This window comes from Ursus arctos, unplaced genomic scaffold (genome assembly GCF_023065955.2).
Source record: "Ursus arctos isolate Adak ecotype North America unplaced genomic scaffold, UrsArc2.0 scaffold_9, whole genome shotgun sequence".
In the NCBI taxonomy this organism is placed as follows: domain Eukaryota; kingdom Metazoa; phylum Chordata; class Mammalia; order Carnivora; family Ursidae; genus Ursus; species Ursus arctos.
The window spans coordinates 62,953,237-62,978,401 of NW_026623111.1; positions in this window are offsets into that span (position 1 = coordinate 62,953,237).

A 25,165-nucleotide genomic window follows, 5' to 3' on the forward strand; every position below is an offset into this window, starting at 1 on the left:
AAGCTCAAATCTTTAATATATAAGAAACAATCAGAACATTCCATTTTTCCATCTACTGCCTCGATTTTCTAAATCAATCAATCAATCCATCTTTTTCTTTCTCATTGCTTCCCAAGATACTAGAGACTTGAGAAGGAACGCTGTACTTAGTGTCTCTCCTTCCTCGGTGGAAGCTCATTACTAATATCACACAATATTCCAGGCCCAGCTCTGGGAGCACCATTCTCCATTCCACTCTTCTCTTCCAGGGGACAGTGGCCTCTCATTTGCCAAATGCCTCCCTGCAGATTCCTGACAGAGAAGAGAATGACCCCGTGAGCATGAACCCAGAGCACATTTGGGTGGTTTCCCAGTCCACCCGGCAGCTGCCAGAGCCTACCTGTGTCCCATACTTGGGATTGACCAGTCTCTTGCTCATGCTCTCCTTGAAAGTCCTCCCTCCTCCATCCCACTTCCACTCATTCTCAATTTGCCCAGGATTCTATCCTTACTCCCTGCCTCCCTCTCTCCCGCCTACCTCCAACTCTCTCTCTTTCTGCTCATAGCTTCGCTCATTACTTGTAGGTGTATGCCTTCAGAACTCCCACAAGCCTGCACTTTATCTCAGCCCTTTTTATGCTGTTTGTCACTCTCCACTTTGTATTATTGTTATCTCTCGACATTTCTCATCACCCCAGATTCACTGTAAATACCTGGAGGGCAAGGATCATCTGATTCATCTTTGCTCTGTGTCTCACAGCAACCACAGCAGGCCCAAACCCTGGGGATAGAGTGAGCTGTGACTTATTACCCAGAAGAATTATGCTTACGTTTCCACAATTCTATAGAAAGAATTTGAAATATGTTCATGGTTTTCCTTTCAGAATAAAAACAATTGTTTGGAATAATGACACAATTAATTTACAAATTAATAATCTGCCTAATTAACAATTAGATAATAGTAGGTTTTACTATAAAAGACTAACAAATATTTCATTTTGCTTTTCTCTGCACATACTGAATTTCAGTCCACAGTGTGTTGACTTTCCTAAATAGTGATTTTTTTCCTAGTTATGGATGCTCATTAGATAATACAGCCAGTGTATATCAACTATGCACTAAACTCATAGTATTTGGAATCCCACCATCCTGTGCTATTCCAAAGTCGATGTACGCCATCCATGCAATGTTCTGACCTTGCAACTCCTTAGTTCTCATCCAACATCCTTCATCTCCAGTGAGCTTCAGCCATCCACTCCCACAGTTACATCTGGAATCTCCTCTAAAATCACTGATTCCAATGGTATATGTGCACCCCAGATCAGCTCGGCCCGGCCTGCCCCCAAAGCTTCAGCCCTTTGCCTTGCTTCTCAGACACGATGGCCGTAACACTGCCTCATGCTGCTCACATAGTTGTAAAGCCTAGGCTAACACTGCCACTGACCTCGGCCTTCTCTAGAGTGAGGAACAGACCAGCACGGCCTCTATGACACCCACTGTTTACAGGTAGCCTAAACTATTCCAACTCCCAGGTCTGACCTACCTGGACCCACAGAAGCTCCAGCTTCCCTAGCTATACCTGGAGGGGGCCTAAGACATGTCCTAGAAATACAGTAGAATTAATTCTCTATGGAATCAACTTTGACCATTGAGAGACAGGAGCCAAGAAGAAGCTGGCAGATAATTGCTTGTCCTTCCTGCCCACCCAGGAGCTGTTCAAAGATGCAGTGGTTCTGTACTTCTGGCTGCTCTAGTGTGACTCAGCAACCAACTTTGTTTTCTAAAGAACCTGTGGACAAAGTGGTAATGTACCACCTCGAATCTGCTTTTTCTCCTTCTCTCCCTCATTTCCCTTTTTCCATTACTCCCGCTTCCTTAGGATAGCACCCCCTAATTAAGAATTACCATGTGAGCTTTGCCTCAGGCTCTGCTTTCTTTTCCTTTTCTTTTTTTTTAATTTAAATTCTATTAGCCAACTTATATAGTACATCATTAGTTTCAAATGTAGTGTTCAGGCAAGATATGATGGTACACTCCCTGACCACAGCCTTCCATTCTTCAAGTTTATTTGCCAAATTACTTTCTCTTCATGTCACTTTAAAGTGACCTCTAATTCCTTGACTCTCTATTTCCTTTCTCTCTGTCTTTACCCAACTTCTTACTGTTTAGTATGCAGTATTATATACTGAATATATACTAAATATTACTAAATATAGTATTTCAAAGTATATGATAAAGTTCTACTAATTAAAACAGTACAGTATTGACATAAAATAGACACATAGATCAATGGAACAAATAGAGAGCCCAGAAATAATCAGTTAATTTACGACAAAGGAGCCAAGAATATACAATGGGGAAAAGATAGTCTCTTTAATAAATGATGCTGGAGAAAACTGGACAACAACATGCAAAAGAATGAAACTCAAACACTAATTTACACCATACACAAAAGTACACTCAGAATGGATTAAAGGCTTGAATATAAGTCCTGAAATGTAAAATTCCTAGAAGAAAACACAGGCAATAAGGTCCTTGACATAGGTCTTGGCAATGGTTTTGAATCAGACACCAAAAACAAAAGCAACAAGAGAAAAATAAATAAGTGGGACTACGTCATATTAAAAAGCTTCTGCACAGCAAAGGAAAACCATCAACAAAATGAAAAGGCCACTTACCTAATGGGAGAAAATATTTGCACATCATATATCTGGTAAGCGGCTAATAACCAAAATATATGAAGAACTCGCACAACCCAAAAGCAAAAAAACCAAACAATCCTATCACAAAATGTTCAGATTACACAAACACCCATAGGCAATAATGAAGAGTTGGGTTTTATGCCACCATAAATTCTTTTTTTTTTTTAAAGATTTTATTTATTTATTTGACAGAGATAGAGACAGCCAGCGAGAGAGGGAACACAAGCAGGGGGAGTGGGAGAGGAAGAAGCAGGCTCCCAATGGAGGAGCCTGATGTGGGGCTTGATCCCATAACGCCAGGATCACGCCCTGAGCCGAAGGCAGACGCTTAACCCCTGTGCCATCCAGGCGCCCCCATAAATTCTTGATACCAATCTCAACTGACTACTAAAGACTCCCTGATAAGCCTGCTGAAGTTACCTGGTGAGTGTTCTCTCTACTTTAATAAAAATAGCTTATCTTTTCTTCTTTCTTCAAACCTCTATCTCACCACCTTCACTCATGGTAGTTGGCCTTACTGACTCCTCAGAGAATGGATAATAATAACAGTGGCTATGGACTGAATTCTGTCCACCCCCTCCAAATTCATACATTCAAGTCTTAACTCCCAGTACCTCAGGATATGACATTATCTGGATCTAGGTTTATTGCAGATGTAATTAAGAGGACGCCAATAGTGTGGGCCCCGATCCAATATGGCTGGTGTCTTTAAAAAAGGGGAAATTTGGACATAAAGACAGATACACATAAAGAGGTGATGTGAAGTGTCACAGGGAGATGGCCACCTACAAGCCAAAGACAGGAGCCTGGGACAGATACTCCACTCATAGCCCTGACAGGAACCAACACTGCCAATGCCTTCATTTCAGATTTCTGGCCTCCAGAACTCCAGAGACAATAAATCTCTGATGGTAAGCCACCTGGCTTGTGGTATTTTGTTACAACAGCCCTAGAAAACTAAAATAATAGTATTGATAGCGACATGTGTTGAGCCCATACAACCCACGTAGGCCCTGCTCCTGACACACATGAATGGAGTTAATCCCCTTGACCCTATGAGATAATAGTATTACTGTTATTATTATTTTGATTTTAAATTAGGAAACTGGAGGGGCGCCTGGGTGGCACAGCGGTTAAGTGTCTGCCTTCGGCTCAGGGCGTGATCCCGGCGTTGTGGGATCAAGCCCCACATCAGGCTCCTCTGCTATGAGCCTGCTTCTTCCTCTCCCACTCCCCCTGCTTGTGCTCCCTCTCTCGCTGGCTGTCTCTATCTCTGTCGAATAAATAAATAAAATCTTTAAAAAAAAAATAAATAAATAAATTAGGAAACTGGAGCACAGAGAAAGTAGGTACAACTCATCTGTAAGGAACTACCTCAGCACCCCCACACAAATCTAGGAACCCATCTGCCCCAGGATGTGCTCTTTCCTCCCTTACCTCCCCACAGGATGCTGTGTCCCTCATCCTATCTGTCGATGCTTCCGTCTGTGCTCTCTATCCCTCCCTGCCCCACTTTGCTCCTTAACCTTCTGATTTTTTTTTAATCTCTCATCTTCCTGTTCCTACTGATATCTTCCCATTAGCCTACATATGTGTGTGTATATGTGTGTGCTAACACATATATTAGAAACTGAAGTTTCTCCCACCTTAGAGCATAGATTTATATTTATATTTAAGTTTGTTCCACCTTCAGCAAGGGATTCTTCCAGTATTTCTTATATAGCTCCTCCTCCAATTTCCCAACCTCTACGCTTACTGTCTTCTTCTCCTCTGTCATTCCTTTGATTTCCAGCATATCAGTTTCTTAATGCTGCTGTAAGAAATTACCACAAACTGAGGGGCTTAAAGCAACTAACAATACACACTTATTTTCTTAGCGTTCTTGAGCTCAGAACTCTTAGACCGGTCTCATCGAACTAAAATCGAAGTGTCCTCGGGCTGTGTTCCTTCTGGAGGCTCCAAGGGGGAATCTGTTGCCTTTGCCTTTTCCAGCTCTTGGAGGTTGTCCACATTTCTTGGCTCCTGGTCCCCTTCCATCTCCAAGCCTCACGGCTTAGCCTCTTCAAAACGCTCTTTGACTCTGATCCTTGTCCTCCCTCTTCCACTTATAAGGACTCTTGTGACTACACTTGGCCCACCCAGATATTCCTGGATGTCTCCTTATCTCAAAACCCTTAACTTAATCCAGCCGCAGAGTCCTTTTTGCCATTTAGGTAACAACGTCACAGGTTCTGGAAATTAAGACATGGACTTTTGGGGAGGCTGTTATTCTGTCTACCACACTCAGTCATCTGATTTCCCACCACTGTACCAGAAGTACTTTCCCCGACGTCACCGACGACCTCCGATTTCTAGTTTCCTTAGAGTCTGTCCGTTCGGGTTGACCTCTCGGCAGCACCGCACGCAGCCACTTCACTTCTTCACAGGGGGGCAGCTTCGGCGAGCACATATTCACCAGTTTCTCTGCTTCTTCACTAGCTGCTCCTTCTCAAGCTCTTTTGCTGATGGGTCTGCCTCTAACCACAAGTGTTCAAAGTCCTTGCTGCATCGGGCAAGGTTGTGCTTCCTGGGAGTGACCATCCTCTTGGAAGCAGCCCCCCCTTTTGGTTCCACAATAAAGAAGGAGGCCCATAGAGACGTCCTTGTTTCAACAGCCATCTGCACGATGGTGCCTCCCAAGTTGACATTTCCAAGTCAGGCTTCTCTTCTGTGATCCCAGAACACATTGTTCATCTGTCTTTTTAGTATTTCCACTCGGGGACCAAGATGCAAGCCACTCAATAACAACATGCCCAAGAGTAAAGGAACATCTTTTTCCACAAGAACAAACTTCTTCAGTGTCACTCGTGTGCATAAGCCATTTTCCAATTAGATTTCTGGTTAGAATTTGGGAAGTCATCCCTATCTCCTTCTCTCCCTCACCCTCCGTAAGAACGTCATCCCAAAGTCCTGCCAATTCTGCCACACACAGATCTCTAATATCCAGGAGAGTCTCTCTGTCACCATCACGGGCATCATCTCTTCCCTGAGCTGCTGTGAGAGTCCCTTCACTGTGTCCCTGCAGCCACTTCTGCTCCCCGCTCCAGCCCCAGCACATTCTCCACACTGCTGTCTGAGTGATCTCGTTAGAACAGAAAGCTGACTTTGTCCCCTCTCTGCTCAAAGGCCATTAATCTAACAAGCATATAGCCACGGTGCTTTGGGCCATCATTACCAAGGACCTGTGAAATTACATGGGACCGGGAAAAAAATTATTGCCTCCATGCTACAGAAGAAAAAGTTATAAAATCTTTAACTGAATATCTATAAAGCATGATATGCCAACTAGCAATTCAAGTGTACATGTGTATATATATACTCAATTTTAAATCGGAAAACAAAAGGAATAATTTCATCACATAAAAACTCAACTTTTTAAATTATAGGGAATTTTCATTCTTTAAAAAAAATTATGTCTGCATGTTGAATGGGATGCCAATATATTTGAATCTGCTTACTATGTTGTGGGGGTGGGGCTTCTGAAAGTCAGAGCGTGTAGGGCCTATAAAAATCCTTAAACAGTTTGGCCTCCAAGGCCTTCTTGCTGCTCTTACAATTAAGTCCCAAATCTTTAATGTGGCTTTCCAGCATGTCAGAACTGCATTTTGTAGCTTGTCTTGGGATGTGTCCATGTTGGAGGAATATACTGGCCTCCTAGGAGGCCCCAGGCCAGTACTCTTCAAATTGTAATGTCCATCTGAACACCTGGGAAACTTGTTACAATGCAGGCTCTGACCCTGGCAGGGGACTGAGAGGCTGCGATGTGTTTTTCACAAGCTTCCAGGTGATAGTGCTACTGCTGGTCCACAAGACCCCAGAGGGCAGCCCTGCCTCTTTCCGTTGGCTACTCGAGTAATGCTAAGAGCTCCAGGGGGTCTAAGTTAGCTTGGAGGTTCAACGGCTAGAAGGTGCTTATAGCTTGATGGAAAATCTTTATGAGAGAAAAAGAGGATTTTGAGGATTAGAAGATGAGAGACTTAATATATGCAGTATTGAGACTGAGTACTGTGTGATAGCAGGCGACGCAGACAAATACACTTACCTTTATATGTGCTTGCACTCTGGACATACGTTCACACAGCCTCGGGCTCCCCCCAAGCCTATTTCCCTAATGTCAGAGTCTGGTTGAGACTTTGCCTGTAACACAGCTTCTATCAAGCAGTTTTATAATCATGCGTTCATGTACCTGTTTTAGGATTAAACTATAAATTCCTAGGTGGCCAAGATGAGCTCTTCTTCTCCATGGTAATCATTCAGTGGATAACAATGAATAAAAGAGTGATGTTAGTATCTATTCAAGTATAACTTCCGGCCAGAAGGCAACATTGTTCTGGAATGTCAGGAAATAATTCCATCCCACAGGACAACCTGTGTACAGTAACTAGAGATGGGTTAGCTGTTTTGGCACTCAGATGCCGTGTACCCAACAAATGGAAATAGCACATAGCAACAGCTCTATAAATGGCAGCCCTAGCTATAAATTTTAAAAGAACACCCATGCCTATCTAGCAATAGTTAGGGAAACATAAGCTGTTTGTTAATGGTTGCTGGTTTTCGCTTGTTGGTTTGTTTGGCCTGTTGTTTATGTTGTTATGTAATAATTTGTATTATGTGTAGTGACAACTTTACCTCCAAAGTAATGAAAGATAAATGAAAATAACTTCAGTGTTATTTTTTTTCACTTGATGCTTTTAGAATACTATGCTATGTAAATATGGGCTATTATTTGCCCATCCTGGCATTTAAACAGCAGAAACCTGGCTCAAACAATATTACATTTAACTTTTCACATAACCGTTCAAGGGGAACTAAATCCATTAGGACCTCTCCGGAGATATAAAGTTGTCTATTTCCCAAACCCAGACTGTCTATAACGGATTCTTCCTCCCAGAAAGTCCTCCAGATACCAAAGATTTCATTTAATCAGTCAGCAATGATATTTCCCTGAAATAAGAGTAATTGAAAATCCTGTTTCATTTCAGAACTTCAATGGGGCAAATTGTTTTTCAGACTTTGCTCAGTCTATGTAAACAGCGTACCACTAAGTGAGCCCATTTAAGGCCACAATGCCCGGCAGAACCATCTGCTCAAAGATAGCAAATAATAAATCAAATCTGGGCCTGTATCTAGCCAGAATGTTGCATGAAGAAGCTAGTAAAACACTACTGTATCGTCTTCCATCTTAACACATTGTCAGATGTCACTATTTCCATAGCGTGATCTTGCCTATGGGGATAACCATTAATTAACCTAAACTACATGGTCCTTTCCTTTTCCCTGACCACTTTGTTACTGACTTTGCAATTTATACACCCAGCTTCCCTTTGAAGACCTAATTGGAAGTAAGTTACCAATTTAATTGTCAGTGTGGTCCATTTAAAACAGATATCTATGTTGAAGGATAATAACAATTCCATATTATAAACAAAATTTCATATTATAAAAGCTAAGGTTCAAGAGTGTTTACAAATAATCACAGAGTGTACCTAATACAGAGTGGGTGATCAATAAATATTTCTTGAGTGGATGTACAAATGTTGCTGGCTACCCAGCCATAAGAAGAGACGCGAACACCACATTGTTTTTGACGATTTAATAAAAGTGAAAACATTTGAGGATCAATTTCTATTAATAAAAATATAAAATTTAATAAAAATATTTTATTAGAGGTTCTGCAACTGTGATTGAGTTGTTGTATTTTTCCCCATTAGTGAATGGCTCCTTTATTGTGAGAACATTTCAGAAACTACATAATTAGCACACTCTCCAGCAGCTGATTGTAATTAGTCTTTCTTAACAGATTTTATGTAGGAGTTGAGGCTTCACAGTGTTGAGAGAAGAATGTTTTGAGAGATTTGCAGTTGGGAGAATGGACACCAGAATTTGGGCTCAGGCCAGAAATATCCGGTTCCAATTGCAGATTCCCAGAGAACTAGACTAGAGTTGGCTTTGTGGAGGGAGTACATTCAGAGGAATAAGGTAAGGAGGGTAGAGGTTCTAAACTATGTAAGTGATGCACTTTCTGCCTCTACACCCAACTTACACATCAACTGAGAGGTCAGTGTGCTTTGAAACGTCTTGTTAGCCCATGTTTGGCTAATTTAGAGTTCTCACTTTTTTTTTTTTTTTTTTTTTTTTGGTCTCAGAAAACTTTTACAGTTTTAAATTCTTGAGGACCCCAACATACTTCTGTTTATGTGGATTATACCTATCAATATCATACTCAAAATTAAAACCAAGAAATTTTATAAATATTTATTTGAAAATAACTATTATAAAACCATTAAATATTAACACAGAAGATATCATCTTATGAAAAATAACTCTTTCCCAAAAAATGCAAAAGAGAAGCATTGTTTTATGTTTTTGCAAATCTTTTTGATGTTTGGCTTAGTTTAAGATAGCTGGATTTGCATATTGACCTTTGCATTCTATCTGGTATTATATTACATATCACATAATGCCTGGGAAAGTCCACTGAATGAGAACAAAAGGCAAATAAGGTCTCAGTATTGTCATAATAACTCTTCCCTTCTGCGACTTCCTAAAAAGATCTTGGGGACCCCCATTGGCCCCTGAACCACACTTTGAGAACCACTACTGTAATTTATGATCCCCATACTACATTATGTGTCATTGGTGGTCCCATCTACCACAGTGGCTGTCTTTGGCATTTAGCCCAGTGACCATACTAATTGGCTACCCCAACCATAGTCTTCCAACAATGGCAAAAAAAAAAAAAAAAAAGGAGGATTACAGGATTGCAAATTATTCAGCTCTAGTGTGCTTTCTCAACTCCCAAGTGTAAGTAAGTAAATGAATGAATACATAAATGAATGAAAAAATTAAACTGTTCTTCAATTTTAATATTTTCATTTACTTGATCTTGAAATTAGATTATAGTCCCTACCATGAAGCTGGATTAGCTGCATTCAATCTGAGGTTAATGGAGATTAGACGAAATTTGGCTTTTTGTAAGATCCTTTATCACTCTCCCAAACCTTGTAAAATATGGAGGGAAACCTGCCACATGTTGGGCTTCTAGTCAGCTACAATAATCCATTCAAGTATTCATCCATTGACCAATTGTTCTTTCAACCAAAAGACTTATTCAACCCTGGGGATTCAAAATTTCAAAAGGCAAGGCCTCTGTTTTCTACAAATTCACAGTCAAATAGACTATGCTGTAATTCTATAATCCATGCATGTGTTTACTCATCATGCACTAATCCATTCGATAAATATTTATTGGGCACCTACTATGCTTCATCATTGAAGCAGGTGGAAGAACCATTTCTTGCCTTGTAGAATTCAACCAACTAGGGCCACAAACCTGAATAAGTAGTTAAAATACACTAAATCACAATGAAAGTAGGTGCAAAACTCTATAGGAACCTGGAGGAGAAAAATAAATATTTGGCTAGGGAAGTTAAAGGAGATTTCTAGCTTGGGACGAGGCCAAAAAACAGATCACATTCTGTGATCTGAAAGAGCCAGGTTCTAATACCATCTCCACCACTTTCCGACCACTTAAACCTAAATCATAGGCCATGAATACAAATGTGATCTCGTCTGTGCAGTGCCCAGGCCAGTGTCGACTATCATCATTAGAGAAGTGATGGCATTATTTAGGAGGAAGTGAATCAGGCATACATTCTAGGTGAGGAAACCCACAGATGCAAAAGCAAGGAAACATGAAAGAGTGTGTGTTACCCTAGAAATGAATGAAATCAAACAAGATGGGTAAATTTGGAAGAGCAAAATACCACAAGGCCCTTACTGAGGTAGGATCAGAATTTTACTGCTTTTGTTCATCTATCACTCCCTGTAACACCTGCAGAGTAAAAGTAAGGTGTAAAGACGGTGACAACGTACATCACAATGTTGAAAAAAGACAAAGAGGAGTAACTTTCTGAGAATAAGCCTAGGTAACTTTTCGTAGTTGTTACCAAAAAGTGGGTCTGCACGGAAACGAGCATTGCAATGAGCTGGAGGCAAAGATATGGTTCAGGGAGGCCTGACCCACTGTCATTTCTCGCTTTGGATGAAGAAGTGGCTTTGTCAATTTGAATTGAATTGGAACAAGAACCAGAAAAATACATTTGTAAACATTCTCTTGAGCAGATGGCCATAGATTGTGAATTCTTCAGAGAGGAATTGTAAGTTTATTCATAAAAGCGCCGTGGTGGCCCTTTCTCCAGGGCTGAGGCAGCTCTTCTGCGCAGGCGCAGTGCTCTCAGAGCGGCTGTACCCGCCACAAATGCTCGAGGCTGCGGGAAGCTAGGCTCCGTGGCCACTCTGAAGTATGGTATCTCTCTTAGCTTCCGAGGGCGGCCATCACATACCACCACAAACCCAGCGTCTCAAACAACAGAAATGTGTTGTCTCACCTTGCTGGAGGCTAGAGGTCTGAAGTCAAAATGTCAGCTGTTCCATGCTCCTGCTGAAACCTGAAAGGGAGAATCCTTCTTTGCCCCTTATCGCATAGCATTCGTCCTGTGTGACTGTTATCCAAATGCCCCTCTTCATGCGGACGCCAACCCCTGGATTAGAGCCCACCCTAACGACCTCATTTTAACTTAATCCCATCTGCACAGACCAATTTGCAAATAAGATCCCACTCACAGTTACCAGGGGTTAGGACTTTAACATATTTTTTGGTGAAAAACAATTCAACTCTTAACAGTATCCTTGGCTAATTAATTTTGGACCTGAATCTCACAGTGGGTGTGTGCTGGTGGTGGTGGAAGTCAGGCCGAGTCCCTCCTCCCACCTGTTCAAAACCCGCCTGAAATTACACAAGATCATGAAACCAAGATATCAGAGTGGCTTTGAATCACAACTGAGGTTTCGTTTGTGAAGGAAGAAGTAACTTGCTATGTCTAGAGAGTAAGTTTGGGCCAAATTTTGAACCATGCAGGTACTTGCACCTGACCATTTAAGCAGTGAAGGGTTATTGATGTTTCTAACTCACAAAGCGGTAAGACTCAGCCTGTGTTATAGAGAAGTTGACCTGACCTGTCAATAGTGTGAGTGACAAATGGTCCAGGCAAATGTAAAGGCAGAAAGAGCAGTTCGGATATCACCACAAGGGTCTTAGAAAGAAGCTGACTGGCAAGGGCTGGGAATATGTGTGTATAGGGCAGTAGACGGGTATGCCGGACAAAACTGTGACCCTACAGAGGAGGGAAGGAGAAGGATTAGGGACACTCTGAGTGACCTACTGTATCTGACTAGTGAGAAAGACAGAAGAATTGATATTAACTCTGGCGCGATGAGCTTGGTTAAGTGGGTGGGATGTGTCACCATTAACTGGGACTGAGAGTTCAGGGAAAAAAAAGTGCAGATTTTACTAAGGGGTGAAGAAACTACAATATAGAAGATGCTATACAGGAATAATAAAGGCGTAAGTGTTATTAAAAATATTTAGGAAAAACTGCGTTTGTCTGTTATTTAAGGACACTAAGATGCAGTGTCTTCTACTCTAAAGGCTTGTAACAACCCCACACTCAAAGTGTCCCAAAGAACTGATTGTTTCCTCTTTACTGTCAACTTGCTTCACTCCCCCACAGCCTGTCCTGTCTTCTCTACCTTGGTGGGTGACACTATGATTTACCTGTCTTTCAACTCATAAATCTGGAATCTTCCCAATGCCTCTCTCTTCCCAAACTCTCATTATCTAGTCATCAAGTCTTGCCATTCCATCTTGTAAATCTCTTGAATCGACCCTGCTTCTCCATTTCTATGGTCTCTGCTTTATTGAAGGTTGTAGCCTTCTCTCATCTGTTCTATTACACTATTAGCACCTTACCAAGTCAATTCCCCAGTGCACTTGAACTCATTCCAACTATACAGTCAAAGTGCTCTTTGCACAGTGCAAGTCTGATCATATTGCTATGAGACAGCTTATCCATGCTAAGACCTGGCCCTGCCCCCTGCCTCACTGCCTGTTAGATAAAGTCCAAACTCCATAACCCGACCTACAGAGTCTTGTATGTTTTTGCCCCAGCTTATCTCTAGACTTTGTCTCTTTCTATATGGCCCACCTTCTCAGTACATTTTAGCACGTTTAAGGAGTTTGGAACTTTACAACTTCTGAATACCCCTTGTTTCTTTTTTGTATGATGTTTCCTCCCCTGGACTCACGGCCCTTTTCATGTTTTACCTGACACTTCTGTGCACAAATCATCTTCCTTTCTCTCTCCTACCTCTGTATCACAGCACACTTCCCCTGTTACACTTACTAACACTATATGTCATTTTTGATGCAGCTGACTACCCAGGTCACCAGCAAACTCCTTGAGGGCAGGACACCCAAATTCCGTTCCAAAAACAGACAGAACATCTATTTTATTTCATGCACTATTTTTTTGCTCAAGATCGAAAGATGAGTGGGTTATTCTTGTCAAGTTTATAAAACCTGTGGACCAAAGAATTGGATTATTCAGACATTGAAAAGGAGCTTACAGCCTAATAGGAGAGCCAAAGTAAATGAAAATGTAAAAAGAAAAAATAAGTTGGTACAGTCAAAAATGAATTATTACAGGTCAGAATTTTAATGTGTTTGGTTAAAAGCTACTTCAAGACGCACAGGCCAGAGTAGCTACAGTATTATCTTTAAAGCAAACCATACAGATCAAAACAGAACAAAGTGAGAGTGAATTTCCAAATATAAAAATGATGACATTTTTTAGTTCTTTTGAAGAAGTCAGTAGACCGATACATTGCTTTTGACATTTTATTTGTACTAACTAAAGTAACTCTCAACTCTGTTTTTCTCCAGTCAAAATAGAGAAGTGGTATAAAAATAAATCTATTTTAAAAAATAGTAGAGTAGGTAAGCTATACATTTTCTGATCAGAATTGACCTCTAGGAACATTTGACTTGGCTGTGACTGATGGCAAACCTTTTTCCACTGCCATCCACACCTGCAATCCACCCACATTCATTTCTCACTGGCGTTAGTGCAGTCATGTCCAAAGTGAACTCCCCTACTCCCCTCTTGCTCTCCAGGAAAGTATAATCCTCTTACTCTGTTCTCCACACAGCAGTAGACTATTTAGAATCAATGTTTTACTTTCTTCTTAAAATCCTTCAATGGCTTCCCACTTCATTAGAATAAAATCCAGACTGCTCTCCAGATCCCGAAGGCCTGCGTGATCTGGCGCCTATCTCATGGGACTCATTGCCCTGCAGCAGCACCCATCACTGGACTTCCATTAAGATGTCTGCCCTCTCATGTCAAGCTCTTTCCACCCCCAGGGCTTTGGTCTTCCTGTTTCTTCTGCCTGGAAATTTTCTACCTCTTCTCCAAATGACAGCTTCTTTCATCTTTAGATCTCAGCTTAAATATTACCTTCTCTTGGAGACCTTATCAGCTCTCAACCTCTAAAGATGGCCCTACATTTGTCCTTTCCTCTGCTCATTTGTTTTTATAGCATTAATTTTGTTTAATCTTCAATTAGTCTTTGTTTATTTTTAATTAATTACCTAATTGGTCTTTGGGCTCTCGATCATGCTAGAAAGGGAGCTCCATAAAGAAAGAGACATCTCTGACTCATTCATTTTGGTATTTCCAGTGCCTCGCACAATAACTGGCTCATAATAAGTCACTCAGTACATGTTTATTGAATGAGTGATCCTTTAGAGTTCATTTTATGTTATATTCATAGAAAGTTTTACCATTTTAATTATATTTTTATGGGTGCTTTTTATTGACTTTGTATCTTCTTCTTTACTAAAGTTTTAGGAAAGTAAAGATCAAGTCCACTTTGTTTGCTGATGTGTTACTGGAACCTTGCAAGTAATAAGGTCCTTAATATCTATTTATTCAATAAATGAATGTATGAAATAATTATTAGTTAATGGAAGACACTTAAAAGGGTCATATTAAAGTATCCCAAAAAAAGTATCCAGACAATTCATTGTATTAAAACAACACAAATGAACTCTGCTCTCAATAATAACTTTAAAAGTTAAAATCTAATAACCAGCCTGTTGGATAGAGATTTCTCTTTCTTTTTTAAATCAGTGATCCAGTCTTGTATGTTAGCAACTGCTTGAAACAAACTGTTTATGGGGATAGACTGTACTCAAAAGCACCTATGATTTATAATAACCTAGAGCTTATTATTTAGATATTGGCCTCAGTATAATTTTGATAGAAAGCTCCAGTGAAGAGGTTTCCAGAATGGATATTGAAGCATAATCTTGACCCATACTTCTGCTGTGTGGAAGTGTTCGTGCCATGGTGTCAAATGGTTATTGCGGTAGGTAGGTGGCAAACATGTCCACAGTACCCTATATCTCCTTCCACTCAGAGGGAGAGTCTATTTTCCTAATTGTTGAGTCTCTGTTGGCCCTGGGACTTGTTTCGATCAACACAATATGGCAAGAGCGATACTGTGCCAGTTCTAAGTCTCAGCCTCAAAAGGCCTTACACCTTCTGCTGTTGCTTCTTAGAAATCTGCAAATGCCATGTGATCTGGCTTGGCTAGCCTGCTGGAAGTTGAAAGAACACATGGAGAGAGACCCCAGTTCTTAAAGCTCTCCCAGCTGAACCCATCGCAACCAGCCAGCCTGGCCCTGCGGCAAGTTGCCTGCAGATGCGGATGAGAGCCCAGTTGTATTCGTTTGCTAGGCCTACTGTAACGAAATGCCGCAGACTGGCTGGCTGAAACAACAGAAATGTATGTGCTCCAAGTTCTAGAGGCTGAAAGTCTGAGATCAGAGTGTCAGCAGGGTTAGCTCCTTCTGAGGGCTGTGAGGGAAGGCTCTGTCATCCCAGGCTTTCCTCCTCGGCTGACAGACAGCTGTCTTCATGTTCACATGATGTTCTCCCTATATCTCTGCATTGTCTTCTCTCTGCACATCTGTGTCCAAATTTCCTCTTCTTACAAGGACACAGATCTTACTAGATTAGGGCCCTTCCTAATGACTTCATTTTACCTTAATCACATCTGTTAAGATCTTATCTCCAAATATAGTAACATTCTAAGATACTGGTGGTTAGGACTTCAACATACGAATTTGAGGGGACAAAGTCAGGGGCGGGGTGTGGTGACACAATTCAGCTCATAACACCAACCCAAATCAGCAAAGACAAGGAGAACTGCATAGCTCAAATCTGCCTAGCCCAAATTGCTGACCAACAAATCAGAGAGCTAAATAAATAGCTGTTGTTTTAAGTTACTAAGTTCTAAAGTAGCTTGTTACACAGCAAATGTTGACTGATACAGCCATACTTAATTTAATTTTCGTGTGTTTGCTACTTGGTTTTATGACCATAGACTATTGTAGTCCATTTGGCTCCTCTAATAAAACACCATAGATGGGTGGCTTGAATAGCAAACATTTATTTCTCAACGTTCTGGAGGCTGGGAAGTCCAAGAGCCAAATGCTGGCAGTTTTGATGTCTAAAGAGAGCCTGCTTCCTTGTTCATGGCTGTCTTCTCCTGGTTCACATGACAGAAGGATGAGAGAGCTCTCTGTGGTGTCTTTTATAAGGGAACCAATCCCATTCATGAGGGCTCCCCTCTCTAATCTATTCATGTCCCAAAGATCCTATCTCTTAATACCATCACTTGGAGCTTAGGTTTCAACATGTAAGATTTTGGGAGGGACACAAACTTTCAGTCTAGAACAGCAAACTTTCCAGATATTACTAAGTAAATTACAAGAGCTGTACTGGTTCCATGGAAAATTTGCTGTGATAAACATTTGCTGAAAATATACATAGTCTCTCTAACACTCTAAGGATGAGCTAGATCTCATTTACCGTGACTATTTAATTTTTGCTTTTAAGTGATCCTTTGGGAAGTCCAACAGCAGTGATCACACTATCGCCTCAAACTCAGATTTAGTACTTTCCAGTCATCTCTGCCAAAGGTGTGTTCTTCAAAGTATGTGTTTCTCCAAGTTTAACCCAATCTATTTCCTGAAAAGTCAAATCAAGCTCACCTCATAGCACCCTCACATAGGTAGAAACTATGGTTTATTTACTTTTATGTGTAATGTTGCATATCTAAATACCAATATTTTCACCAGAATTAATTTAGTCTTGCAAAGTTAAATTTCATGCATGTCAGAAACATTTCCCTGATTGAATAAATATTAAAATGAGCAATTCTACTTTCTGACAGAGAGTGTTAAATGTGTTTGGTCATCAAATTGACTTCATATTCCAAAGGATATCCTAATGTTTTTGGCAATGTCTCAAAGCTTTTACGAATCTCCCAGCCAACTGTTGCTTAGGAGGGCAGTTTCTTCACCTAGCAGGAAGTTTTTCTAGTTAGTTCACCTTAGAATCCCATATTGGCCTCTTTTAATTTTTCTTACATATTTAAGCATAGCTAAAATTGTTACCAAGGGATGTTCTAGAAGTTCTACCTGGTTAAGTAGCCTTATTACTCTCATGTGGGGAGACTGATAATTTATTATTCTAATTTTAACTGGATTAAAATCCTACCATCCATATTACACATCTTATTGAGCAATTTTATGAAGAATTTCACAACTGTATGTGGAAAATGCTGAGAATTGAGATGTTTTGCTTTTGAAGGACCATTACTCATGTTCTAAAACTCAGTTTAAACCCAAGTCAATTTAATTTTTATTTTGAAAAAAATTTTTAGAGAACTTATTTTCTTTGGGATTCTTCCTATTGATCTCAGGGTTGTGAATTCAAGCGCCGCATTGGGCTCCAAACTGGGGTGTGGAGCCAACTTAAAACAACAACAACAACAACAACAACAACAACAACAGCAACAACACAAAAAAGTACCACTGTGCTCCCACTACCACAGGTTCTCACTGTACTGAGGGCTAGTTACTGTTTTGTTTCAAAGTGTCAACATTTTCCCTGTGGTTGTCCGGGAAGATGGTTAGGTTTTGCCACTCCTTGAAATTCACACTGCATTCCTTTCTGCCTTGGCTGTGACTGGGCATCTGCCATTTCTTATGTTCCAGGAAACCCACTGCTTTTACTGGTCTCTATTTCAGTTTGTTAATATGCAAAGTTCATCTGGTTTATGGATGTAGATTAAATCTTAGATAATTTCATCTGTATTTGCAAACTGACTGTACCAAGTAAGAGCCTGACGTCCATAGTAGGCTGCCAGAAACCCTTTGGTGCTCTGACCTTTCAGTTCCATAGTCTGTAGCTGGGGAAAGTTGGTTTGGCATCTGATCATCACTTCTTTGGTTCAGGCTCTCTTTCTGTCTTTCATCTCTGGCAGTGTAACAACCTCTCTACCATTTCTTTCCTTCCTTCCTCCCTCCCTCCCTTCCTCCTTTTCTCTCTCTCTTTCCTCCCTTCCTTCCTCCCTCCTTCCTTCTTTCCTTCCTTCCTCCCTCCCTCTCTTCCTTCCTCTCTCCCTCCCTCCCTCTCTTCCTTCCTTCCTTCCTTCCTTCCTTCCTTCCTTCCTTCCTTCCTTCCTGTCTTCTTATTGTCTTTTTATCTTCACATGTTGGAGGGCATGGGAGTTCTTCAGTTTCACTTTGCTTTCTTCCTGACTCTGGACATGTTCTAGTTCCCTCGGGGGTCTCTTTCATAATCTAATTTCCTTGACTTTGTCAGAACCAACAAGGAAGTATTTCCTAAACAGAAAGTTTATGTGCCAGACCATATTAGATAATTTTTTTTCTCCGGATTTTTCTAACTCAAAGAGACATTGATGTCTATATTCGTGGAAAAATTACCATTGGAATCCCTCTTTTCAAGGCTTCTGACAGCCTCTCATGTTCGTAAAATACTTCTTCACACTCAAAAAATTTTCCAGAGATCTGCAGAGAAATGTTTCTCTGTCCAGGAATATCAGCTTGTTAAAAAAACAGACAAACACATAAAACGCGTGTCCGGAAACAGCAGCCAGAATTGTTCCTTTACATTCCTCTGCTCTGCTATTTCAAAAATAGACTTCTGAGTTTGTGATCACCATGACTCCAGGGGCCAGAACACGGAATGTTAATCCAAACAAATGATTTCGACAGTTTTTTAATGAAAATGTAACTCATGTCAGCTAACCTAATCGGTCACCGAGATGGGCAGAAGAGTCTTGCAGTCGGCTTTGTTGGGGGTCCACCCTCTAGGGCATCACGTACCACCTGGGACCGCCCGGATTGTTAGATATGGCAAAGGCACTAAATATTTGACTATCCTAAAAACCTCTTTAGGTATCAGACATTCTGAGAAGTTCAGACAAATTTAGAGTTTTTAAAGAGCAGAAAGTAAAAATACTTCGATGACTGGGATGTATTCCTCGAACCAAAAATGGAAGGAATCCATATTTATTAGGCGTTTACTTTAGGGGAGGCACTTTACAAACTGATCTCTTTGATCCTCACCATAGTCTTTTAAATCCGTACTATATCTCTACTTTATAAATGGGAAACCCGAGGCCTAGGAGATGGTAAGCTCCCTGCCGCAGGTCACGTTATGCCCTGGCTAGTGTGCGGGTATGCTGGAGACAGGACCGCAACCAGCTCCTGCTCAAAGATCCTGCTTACCCCCTCTACTCACATGGCTTCCTAAGCAGCAGAGGGAAAGAGAAAAGGCAAGGAGGTAGGATTGATCTATCTTAATCATACTTCCATGATTTATATTCCATGTAGACGAGGGCCCCAGGAAAACAACGTACGTGTTGTGTAAGACAGCAAAGCATGAACGTGGGGACACTGAACGTATATGTTTTCCACACGTGAAAATGATGCCTGGAAAGGATAATGTCAAAATCAAAGTCTAGCGCTTAGGATCAAGTCATGTGACTCCAGGACCCGAGCATCTGCTTTCATCTGCACAGACCGTCAGAGACAGAGTGGAGTGGGTAAGAACGTGGGCCTCCGGAGCCAGACCGTCCACGGTCAAGTCCCTGTCTTCCTCTCACCAGACGTGCAGCTGCAGGCCAGTTACTTAGCCTCCTTGTGCGAGAGTTTCCTCATTCATAAAATGGGGTTTCAAAGAACAGCTTATCTTTTGGGGTTAAAGGAATTAAATGAACAACACACAAACAGTAAGCACTTAAAGCATGCTGCCTCTCATTTTCCTGTGCTTTGAATCTCAAAAATCCTATAAATCCTTGTCATAACATTAGGCATCAGAGCCGATGGTAATATTGTTAGACCGTCTTAGGAGTTCCCAAGATGTTTCATAGGGTTCCCAGGAACACAATCTATATCAGAAATAGCGAGTAGGAAGCCAGTATGAAGCAGTGGCGGAGACAGCAAGCCATCAAGCCATTTGTTCCTATGGACCAGTATTGGAACCCTGATTCTCCCACCTAGTAAAAATAGAACCAGAGTAACCCAGGTGGGCTTTTTTCCATACCTGTACAATGGGAGAATACGAACTACCTCACAGAACAGGGATTCCTTTGCTTGGTGTCTTTCGAGTTCACCTACTCAGATCTTCTATAGATAATGTCTTATATTTGCGCGGTGTGTTTCAGCTTAGCCCTCGCTTCACATCCATCTCATCCCTAAAACAACTTTGTGAGACAGGTGCATTAGATTAGATTGCAGAGAAAAGCAGAGATTTACCCAAGCTCACAAAGTTGCTAAGTAATTGAGCTAGAACTTGAAGCCAGTTCTTCTCCTGAGTAAAGTCTTCTATACTAGTTTTTCATGTTCCCCTGCTTTCTTCTGAATGTTCTCAGGAGAATTTTTTTAAGAAGATGTAGGCTGGGAGTTATATATGCCTCCACCAAATATGTTACATTGATCAACGTGAAGCAAAGAAATAAAGTCTTGCCTAAAAGCAAGAAGATCCTTTCAGAGTAAAGAAGAAAGAAACACGTGATATGCTTCATCTTTTGTAAATATCTTCCATTTGCAGTTCTCCAGTCAGTAAGGATCATATGGCAGATTCGTTTACGGAGTTCCCATTGAGACTTGAGAGCCCAAAAACAGTAGGCAGGAAAATCAAATGAGCAGACAATCAAAGTTTTTATATTTTATGCTTTCATTTATTTTTTAAAGTATATTGCTTTCATACACATACTAATATGAACATTGAGAAGTCATTTTAAACCCAGTAGAAATATTATTAAATTACAAAGAGGACAGTTGATAGGGATGTGTAGATAATTACTATGATTTTTTTCTCTTTTTTGCCTTAATCCACTGTCAATAACTTATTCCAGTGGTAGAAGCTGACATTTACTTTCATACCTTTTTTAAACTCCTGGGTTTCGGCTGAAGTTCAGTTTCCAGGAAATCTCTCCCCATTTGGGGTCACTGTCTACCACAGCCTCAAATTCCGCCTGAGGTCTTTGCCCATGTACACAATCGTACAACTCATCGTCTGTTCAGGCTGGTTTAGTGGACAGTGCCCATGTGACAAAATTATATCCCTCGGAAAGGAGCTGGAATGAAAGAGAACAGATATTACCCACCCAGGGATGGGGTTTAGTGTAGGAAACTAAGGACGCCCATGGGCCATGATCACCAGCTTTGCCAGCAGGCTTGGATTTTTACATTTTGGTCTTTTGTATCTGTCATGCTGCTTTTTAAAGTGTGCCGAGATACAGAAAGCAGAAAACCCAAGTCTTTTTATCCAGGAAGGCAGTCCTGATGATGTTCACAGGGAGAAGTTTAAACAGAGAAGCAGAAGATCAGCATGTTTTAACAACCACTTACTCCTTGATGGAGAACAAATAAGGGGAGGTACGGGTCAAATAGAAATTCCCTAACAAGCCAAAAGGGACCGAAGAAATAAAATTGTGTATCAAGGATACAGAGATTGATTTTTTTTAAAAAGATTTTATTTATTCATTTGACAGAGAGAGAGACAGCCAGCGAGAGAGGGAACACAAGCAGGGGGAGTGGGAGAGGAAGAAGCAGGCTTCCAGCAGAGGAGCCTGATGTGGGGCTCGATCCCAGAACGCCGGGATCACGCCCTGAGCCGAAGGCAGACGCTTAACGACTGAGCCACCCAGGCGCCCCAGAGATTGATTTTTGGTTAATGAAACTAAGAGGATCGACTACATGTCTTTCCCCAAATGATGCCCCTAAATGCCCGGCTATTTGCTATTTCGTCCAATATCACACATTTCCTCCACCCACACCAAAGAGGACCCCTGTAACAGGAAGTCAGGACTTGTTCTGCTGTTCTCTGTGGCTGTTTTGTGAGCTAGTTTATCAGCTGTGCAGATGCGCTGCGAGGCCCTTCGTCGGCTGGGGACCACAAGTAAGCGGGTGGTGCAAAAACGGCCTCACCATGCAATTTAACAGATTCCTAAAAAAGGAACAAAAATCCTGAGAGAAGGCATTCATAACAGTAAAAATTATGGTTGGTGAAACTTGGCTGAATTGGCTGAGGAATTCTTCATCTTTCTAAAAAGATTTGCCTCGTGTTTTGGGGTTAAGTTCAGCCCTGAAAGGGCCTATTTGAAATCACGCTGTTCTTGCATCTGGCTGAGGACATTCTACCCCAAATTAACCGCACACAAATGCCATTTTTAGTCTCTCAACATTTGATGCAGACAAGGGTTCACATCCTTTGAAGCACAATTCTTTAGATTTGCGATGGAGTCAATAAGCATTGGAACACTCATTGTGCTCTGATTAAGTGAATATTCTGCTTAGATAAAATGTTACCCACAATCAATTTTTTCATCACTTCTTTCTTTTTTTTTTTTTTTAAAGATTTTATTTATTTATTCGACAGAGATAGAGACAGCCAGCGAGAGAGGGAACACAAGCAGGGGGAGTGGGAGAGGAAGAAGCAGGCTCATAGCGGAGGAGCCTGATGTGGGGCTCGATCCCACAACGCCGGGATCACGCCCTGAGCCGAAGGCAGACGCTTAACTGCTGTGCCACCCAGGCGCCCCACTTATTTCTTAAAAACCATGCTAATATGTGTTTGATTAGTTATCTCCACTTTAGAAATCATAGTATACTGAATGTAATTTAATTATTTCTTAAATTTTGGTAACCTGAAAGCAGAGTACTATATTAAATATCTTTAAAAATATCCTTCTGCATCTGTAATCACTAGGACTCCAGGGTCCAGGAAATACAATATAAATAAGAAAATATCTAACTAAAGAATACTGTGTCCAAAAAAAAATGTTTTTGATGGTTTTAAATATCTAGATATGTTTTCAGGTTCCATTATGATTATTAAACATGTATATCCTAAGTGATGTTGAAGAGGATAATGACTTATACCAAACTAAGTCTATATTCTAAAAGATCTCTTTGTAAAAATGGCATGACTTACGTGCATAGCAGTATTATTCTTAATAACTGGAAGATGGAAGCAACCTAAGTATCTATCATCAGATGACTGGATAAACAAAATGTGGAATATACATACAAGAGAATAATACTCAGCTTATTCATACAATGGGAGATTATCCAGCTTTAAAAAGGAAGGAAAGCCTGTCACATGCTACAACATAGATAAACCATGAGGATATGAAGCTAAGTGAAATAAACCCCACTCACGATGACACAAATACTGCATAATTCTACTTCCATAAAAAACCTAGAGTAATCAAACTCATAATAGAAAGGGAAAGTAGAATGATAATTGCCAAGAGTGGGGGCAGGGGGTTGATGAGGAATTACCATCTAGTGGATACAGTTTCCAGAAACTGGTCACACAACAATGGACTGTATTTAACACGACTGAACTGTATGTACACTTAAAAATGGTCAAGAGGGTACATTTTGTTATGTGTATTTTACCACGACTTAAAACTTTTTAAAATTATAAATTCTATGATTTAAGCTTGCAAGTTTGTCATTTTCTTCTCTTATAGATTCATATGTAGAAAAAAATGTAGGTTGATGAGAGGATGGAGTTAAGATTTCACTCTACAGGAAGCATGTAGAACAATAAGAACTTAACTATACAGTAGCCTTGGTTTCCCTTTTATAGCACATAGTGTTGATGGGGAATACATTCTTTCTAACAGAAGTCAAGGAATAGATTATTTTCCTAAAAGTTTGTTGTTCCTTGAAACATTCCTATTCTGTTAATTATCTCCCTTCTGTCTTGTTCCTTTCAGTTCTCCATCCCCATTGACTACCCGTAGTCTACCCAATATGCTCAGGACTCCTGAAATCCATTCGCCTGATTTGCCTCCATCCACCTCTTATTGTTTCCTAGTTCTTTATATAGACAATCATAGATTTATACACAAGTTGGGGCTTAACTGGGAAGTAGTTGATAAGAGAAGGTAGGCATTCTAAACTGTTAAATCAGGATTAAAGAGTCAAGCCCAGAGCTGAGAGAGGAGGCAGTGGAACAAATGATGGTGAGATGGCTAGACCAGGAGTCAAAGGAAAAGAGAGGCCAGAAGACCAAATTAAAGACAAGGTCTTCAGCTAAAGGTGAAAATTGACTTAACAGAAGGCTGGCTTTGGAGGCAATCAGTACAGGATGCAAACATGGATGCTGCCAAACTTTTACAGGTGTTTCCGGGAGGCATCCTTATAATTGGAGGATCCCATCCAACAGCAGCCTTGTTTTAGATGTTACAATCAATGGATCAATGCTTTTTATGATTTTAGCACAGCCTGTATTCCATCCATCTTCATGATAGCTCTACTGAACTCTTTACTCCTTCACGTTTCCATGATTTTATGAATACTACTCTCAGTCTAGCTACAACGCTGTCCAAAAGAACTTGTTCTGTTGATGGAAATGTTCTATATCGCGTGGTCCAGTAGAGTAACCACTAGCCACATGGGATTAGAGACTGATTTATTGGATGTCATAGGTCTAGAATGTTCTTCCGTATTTCCAAATCTGTTGCAGCTCTACTCCCTTCCTTTCCATGTCTAACACTGTAGTGAATACTGTCAGTGTTTCATATACAACATCTCAGATCCCTTTTATTGTTTCTATGTGCCTCTCTTGGCCTCTCAGTTTTTGCTTCTAGTAGCCTATACCTGTAACGCTTAAGAGACTGTCCTATAAATACTAGAGCCATTGTGCATGCGTGGGAAGAGGTCCAAGAGCCCAGGAGTTTAGGTCCAGCCCCATCTCCTCACCTCCACCCCAGAGCAGCCCTCAGTCCATGAATGACCAGTGCAGGAGCATGAAAACCCAGCTTTCTTTGGATCAGGCCAATTCTGAAGTAGAATTCACACTCCCAAGTTCTCCCCAGGATGAGGTTGAAGCTACTTCTGCAGGACTTGGAACTCTTGCCCTTATGCTTGGTTGCTTGCCCTTCCTAGTGTCTGCTTCCTTACTAGTTTCTCCTGGGAACACTTCCTTAATAAATCACTTGCACGTGAATCCTCATATCAGGGTCTGTGCCTAGGGAATTCTAAGACAAACCGAAGTGCTGATTCTTATGTGGAGCTTTCCCCAGTTCCCCCAAATTAATCTCAAAGTCCTATAAGCTGCCATGGCATCATTTCTAGTATAACACCAAGTAAATGTTAATTACATTCGTAGCTGGGTCCCCAACCAGAATGTGAGCTATTCGTGGGT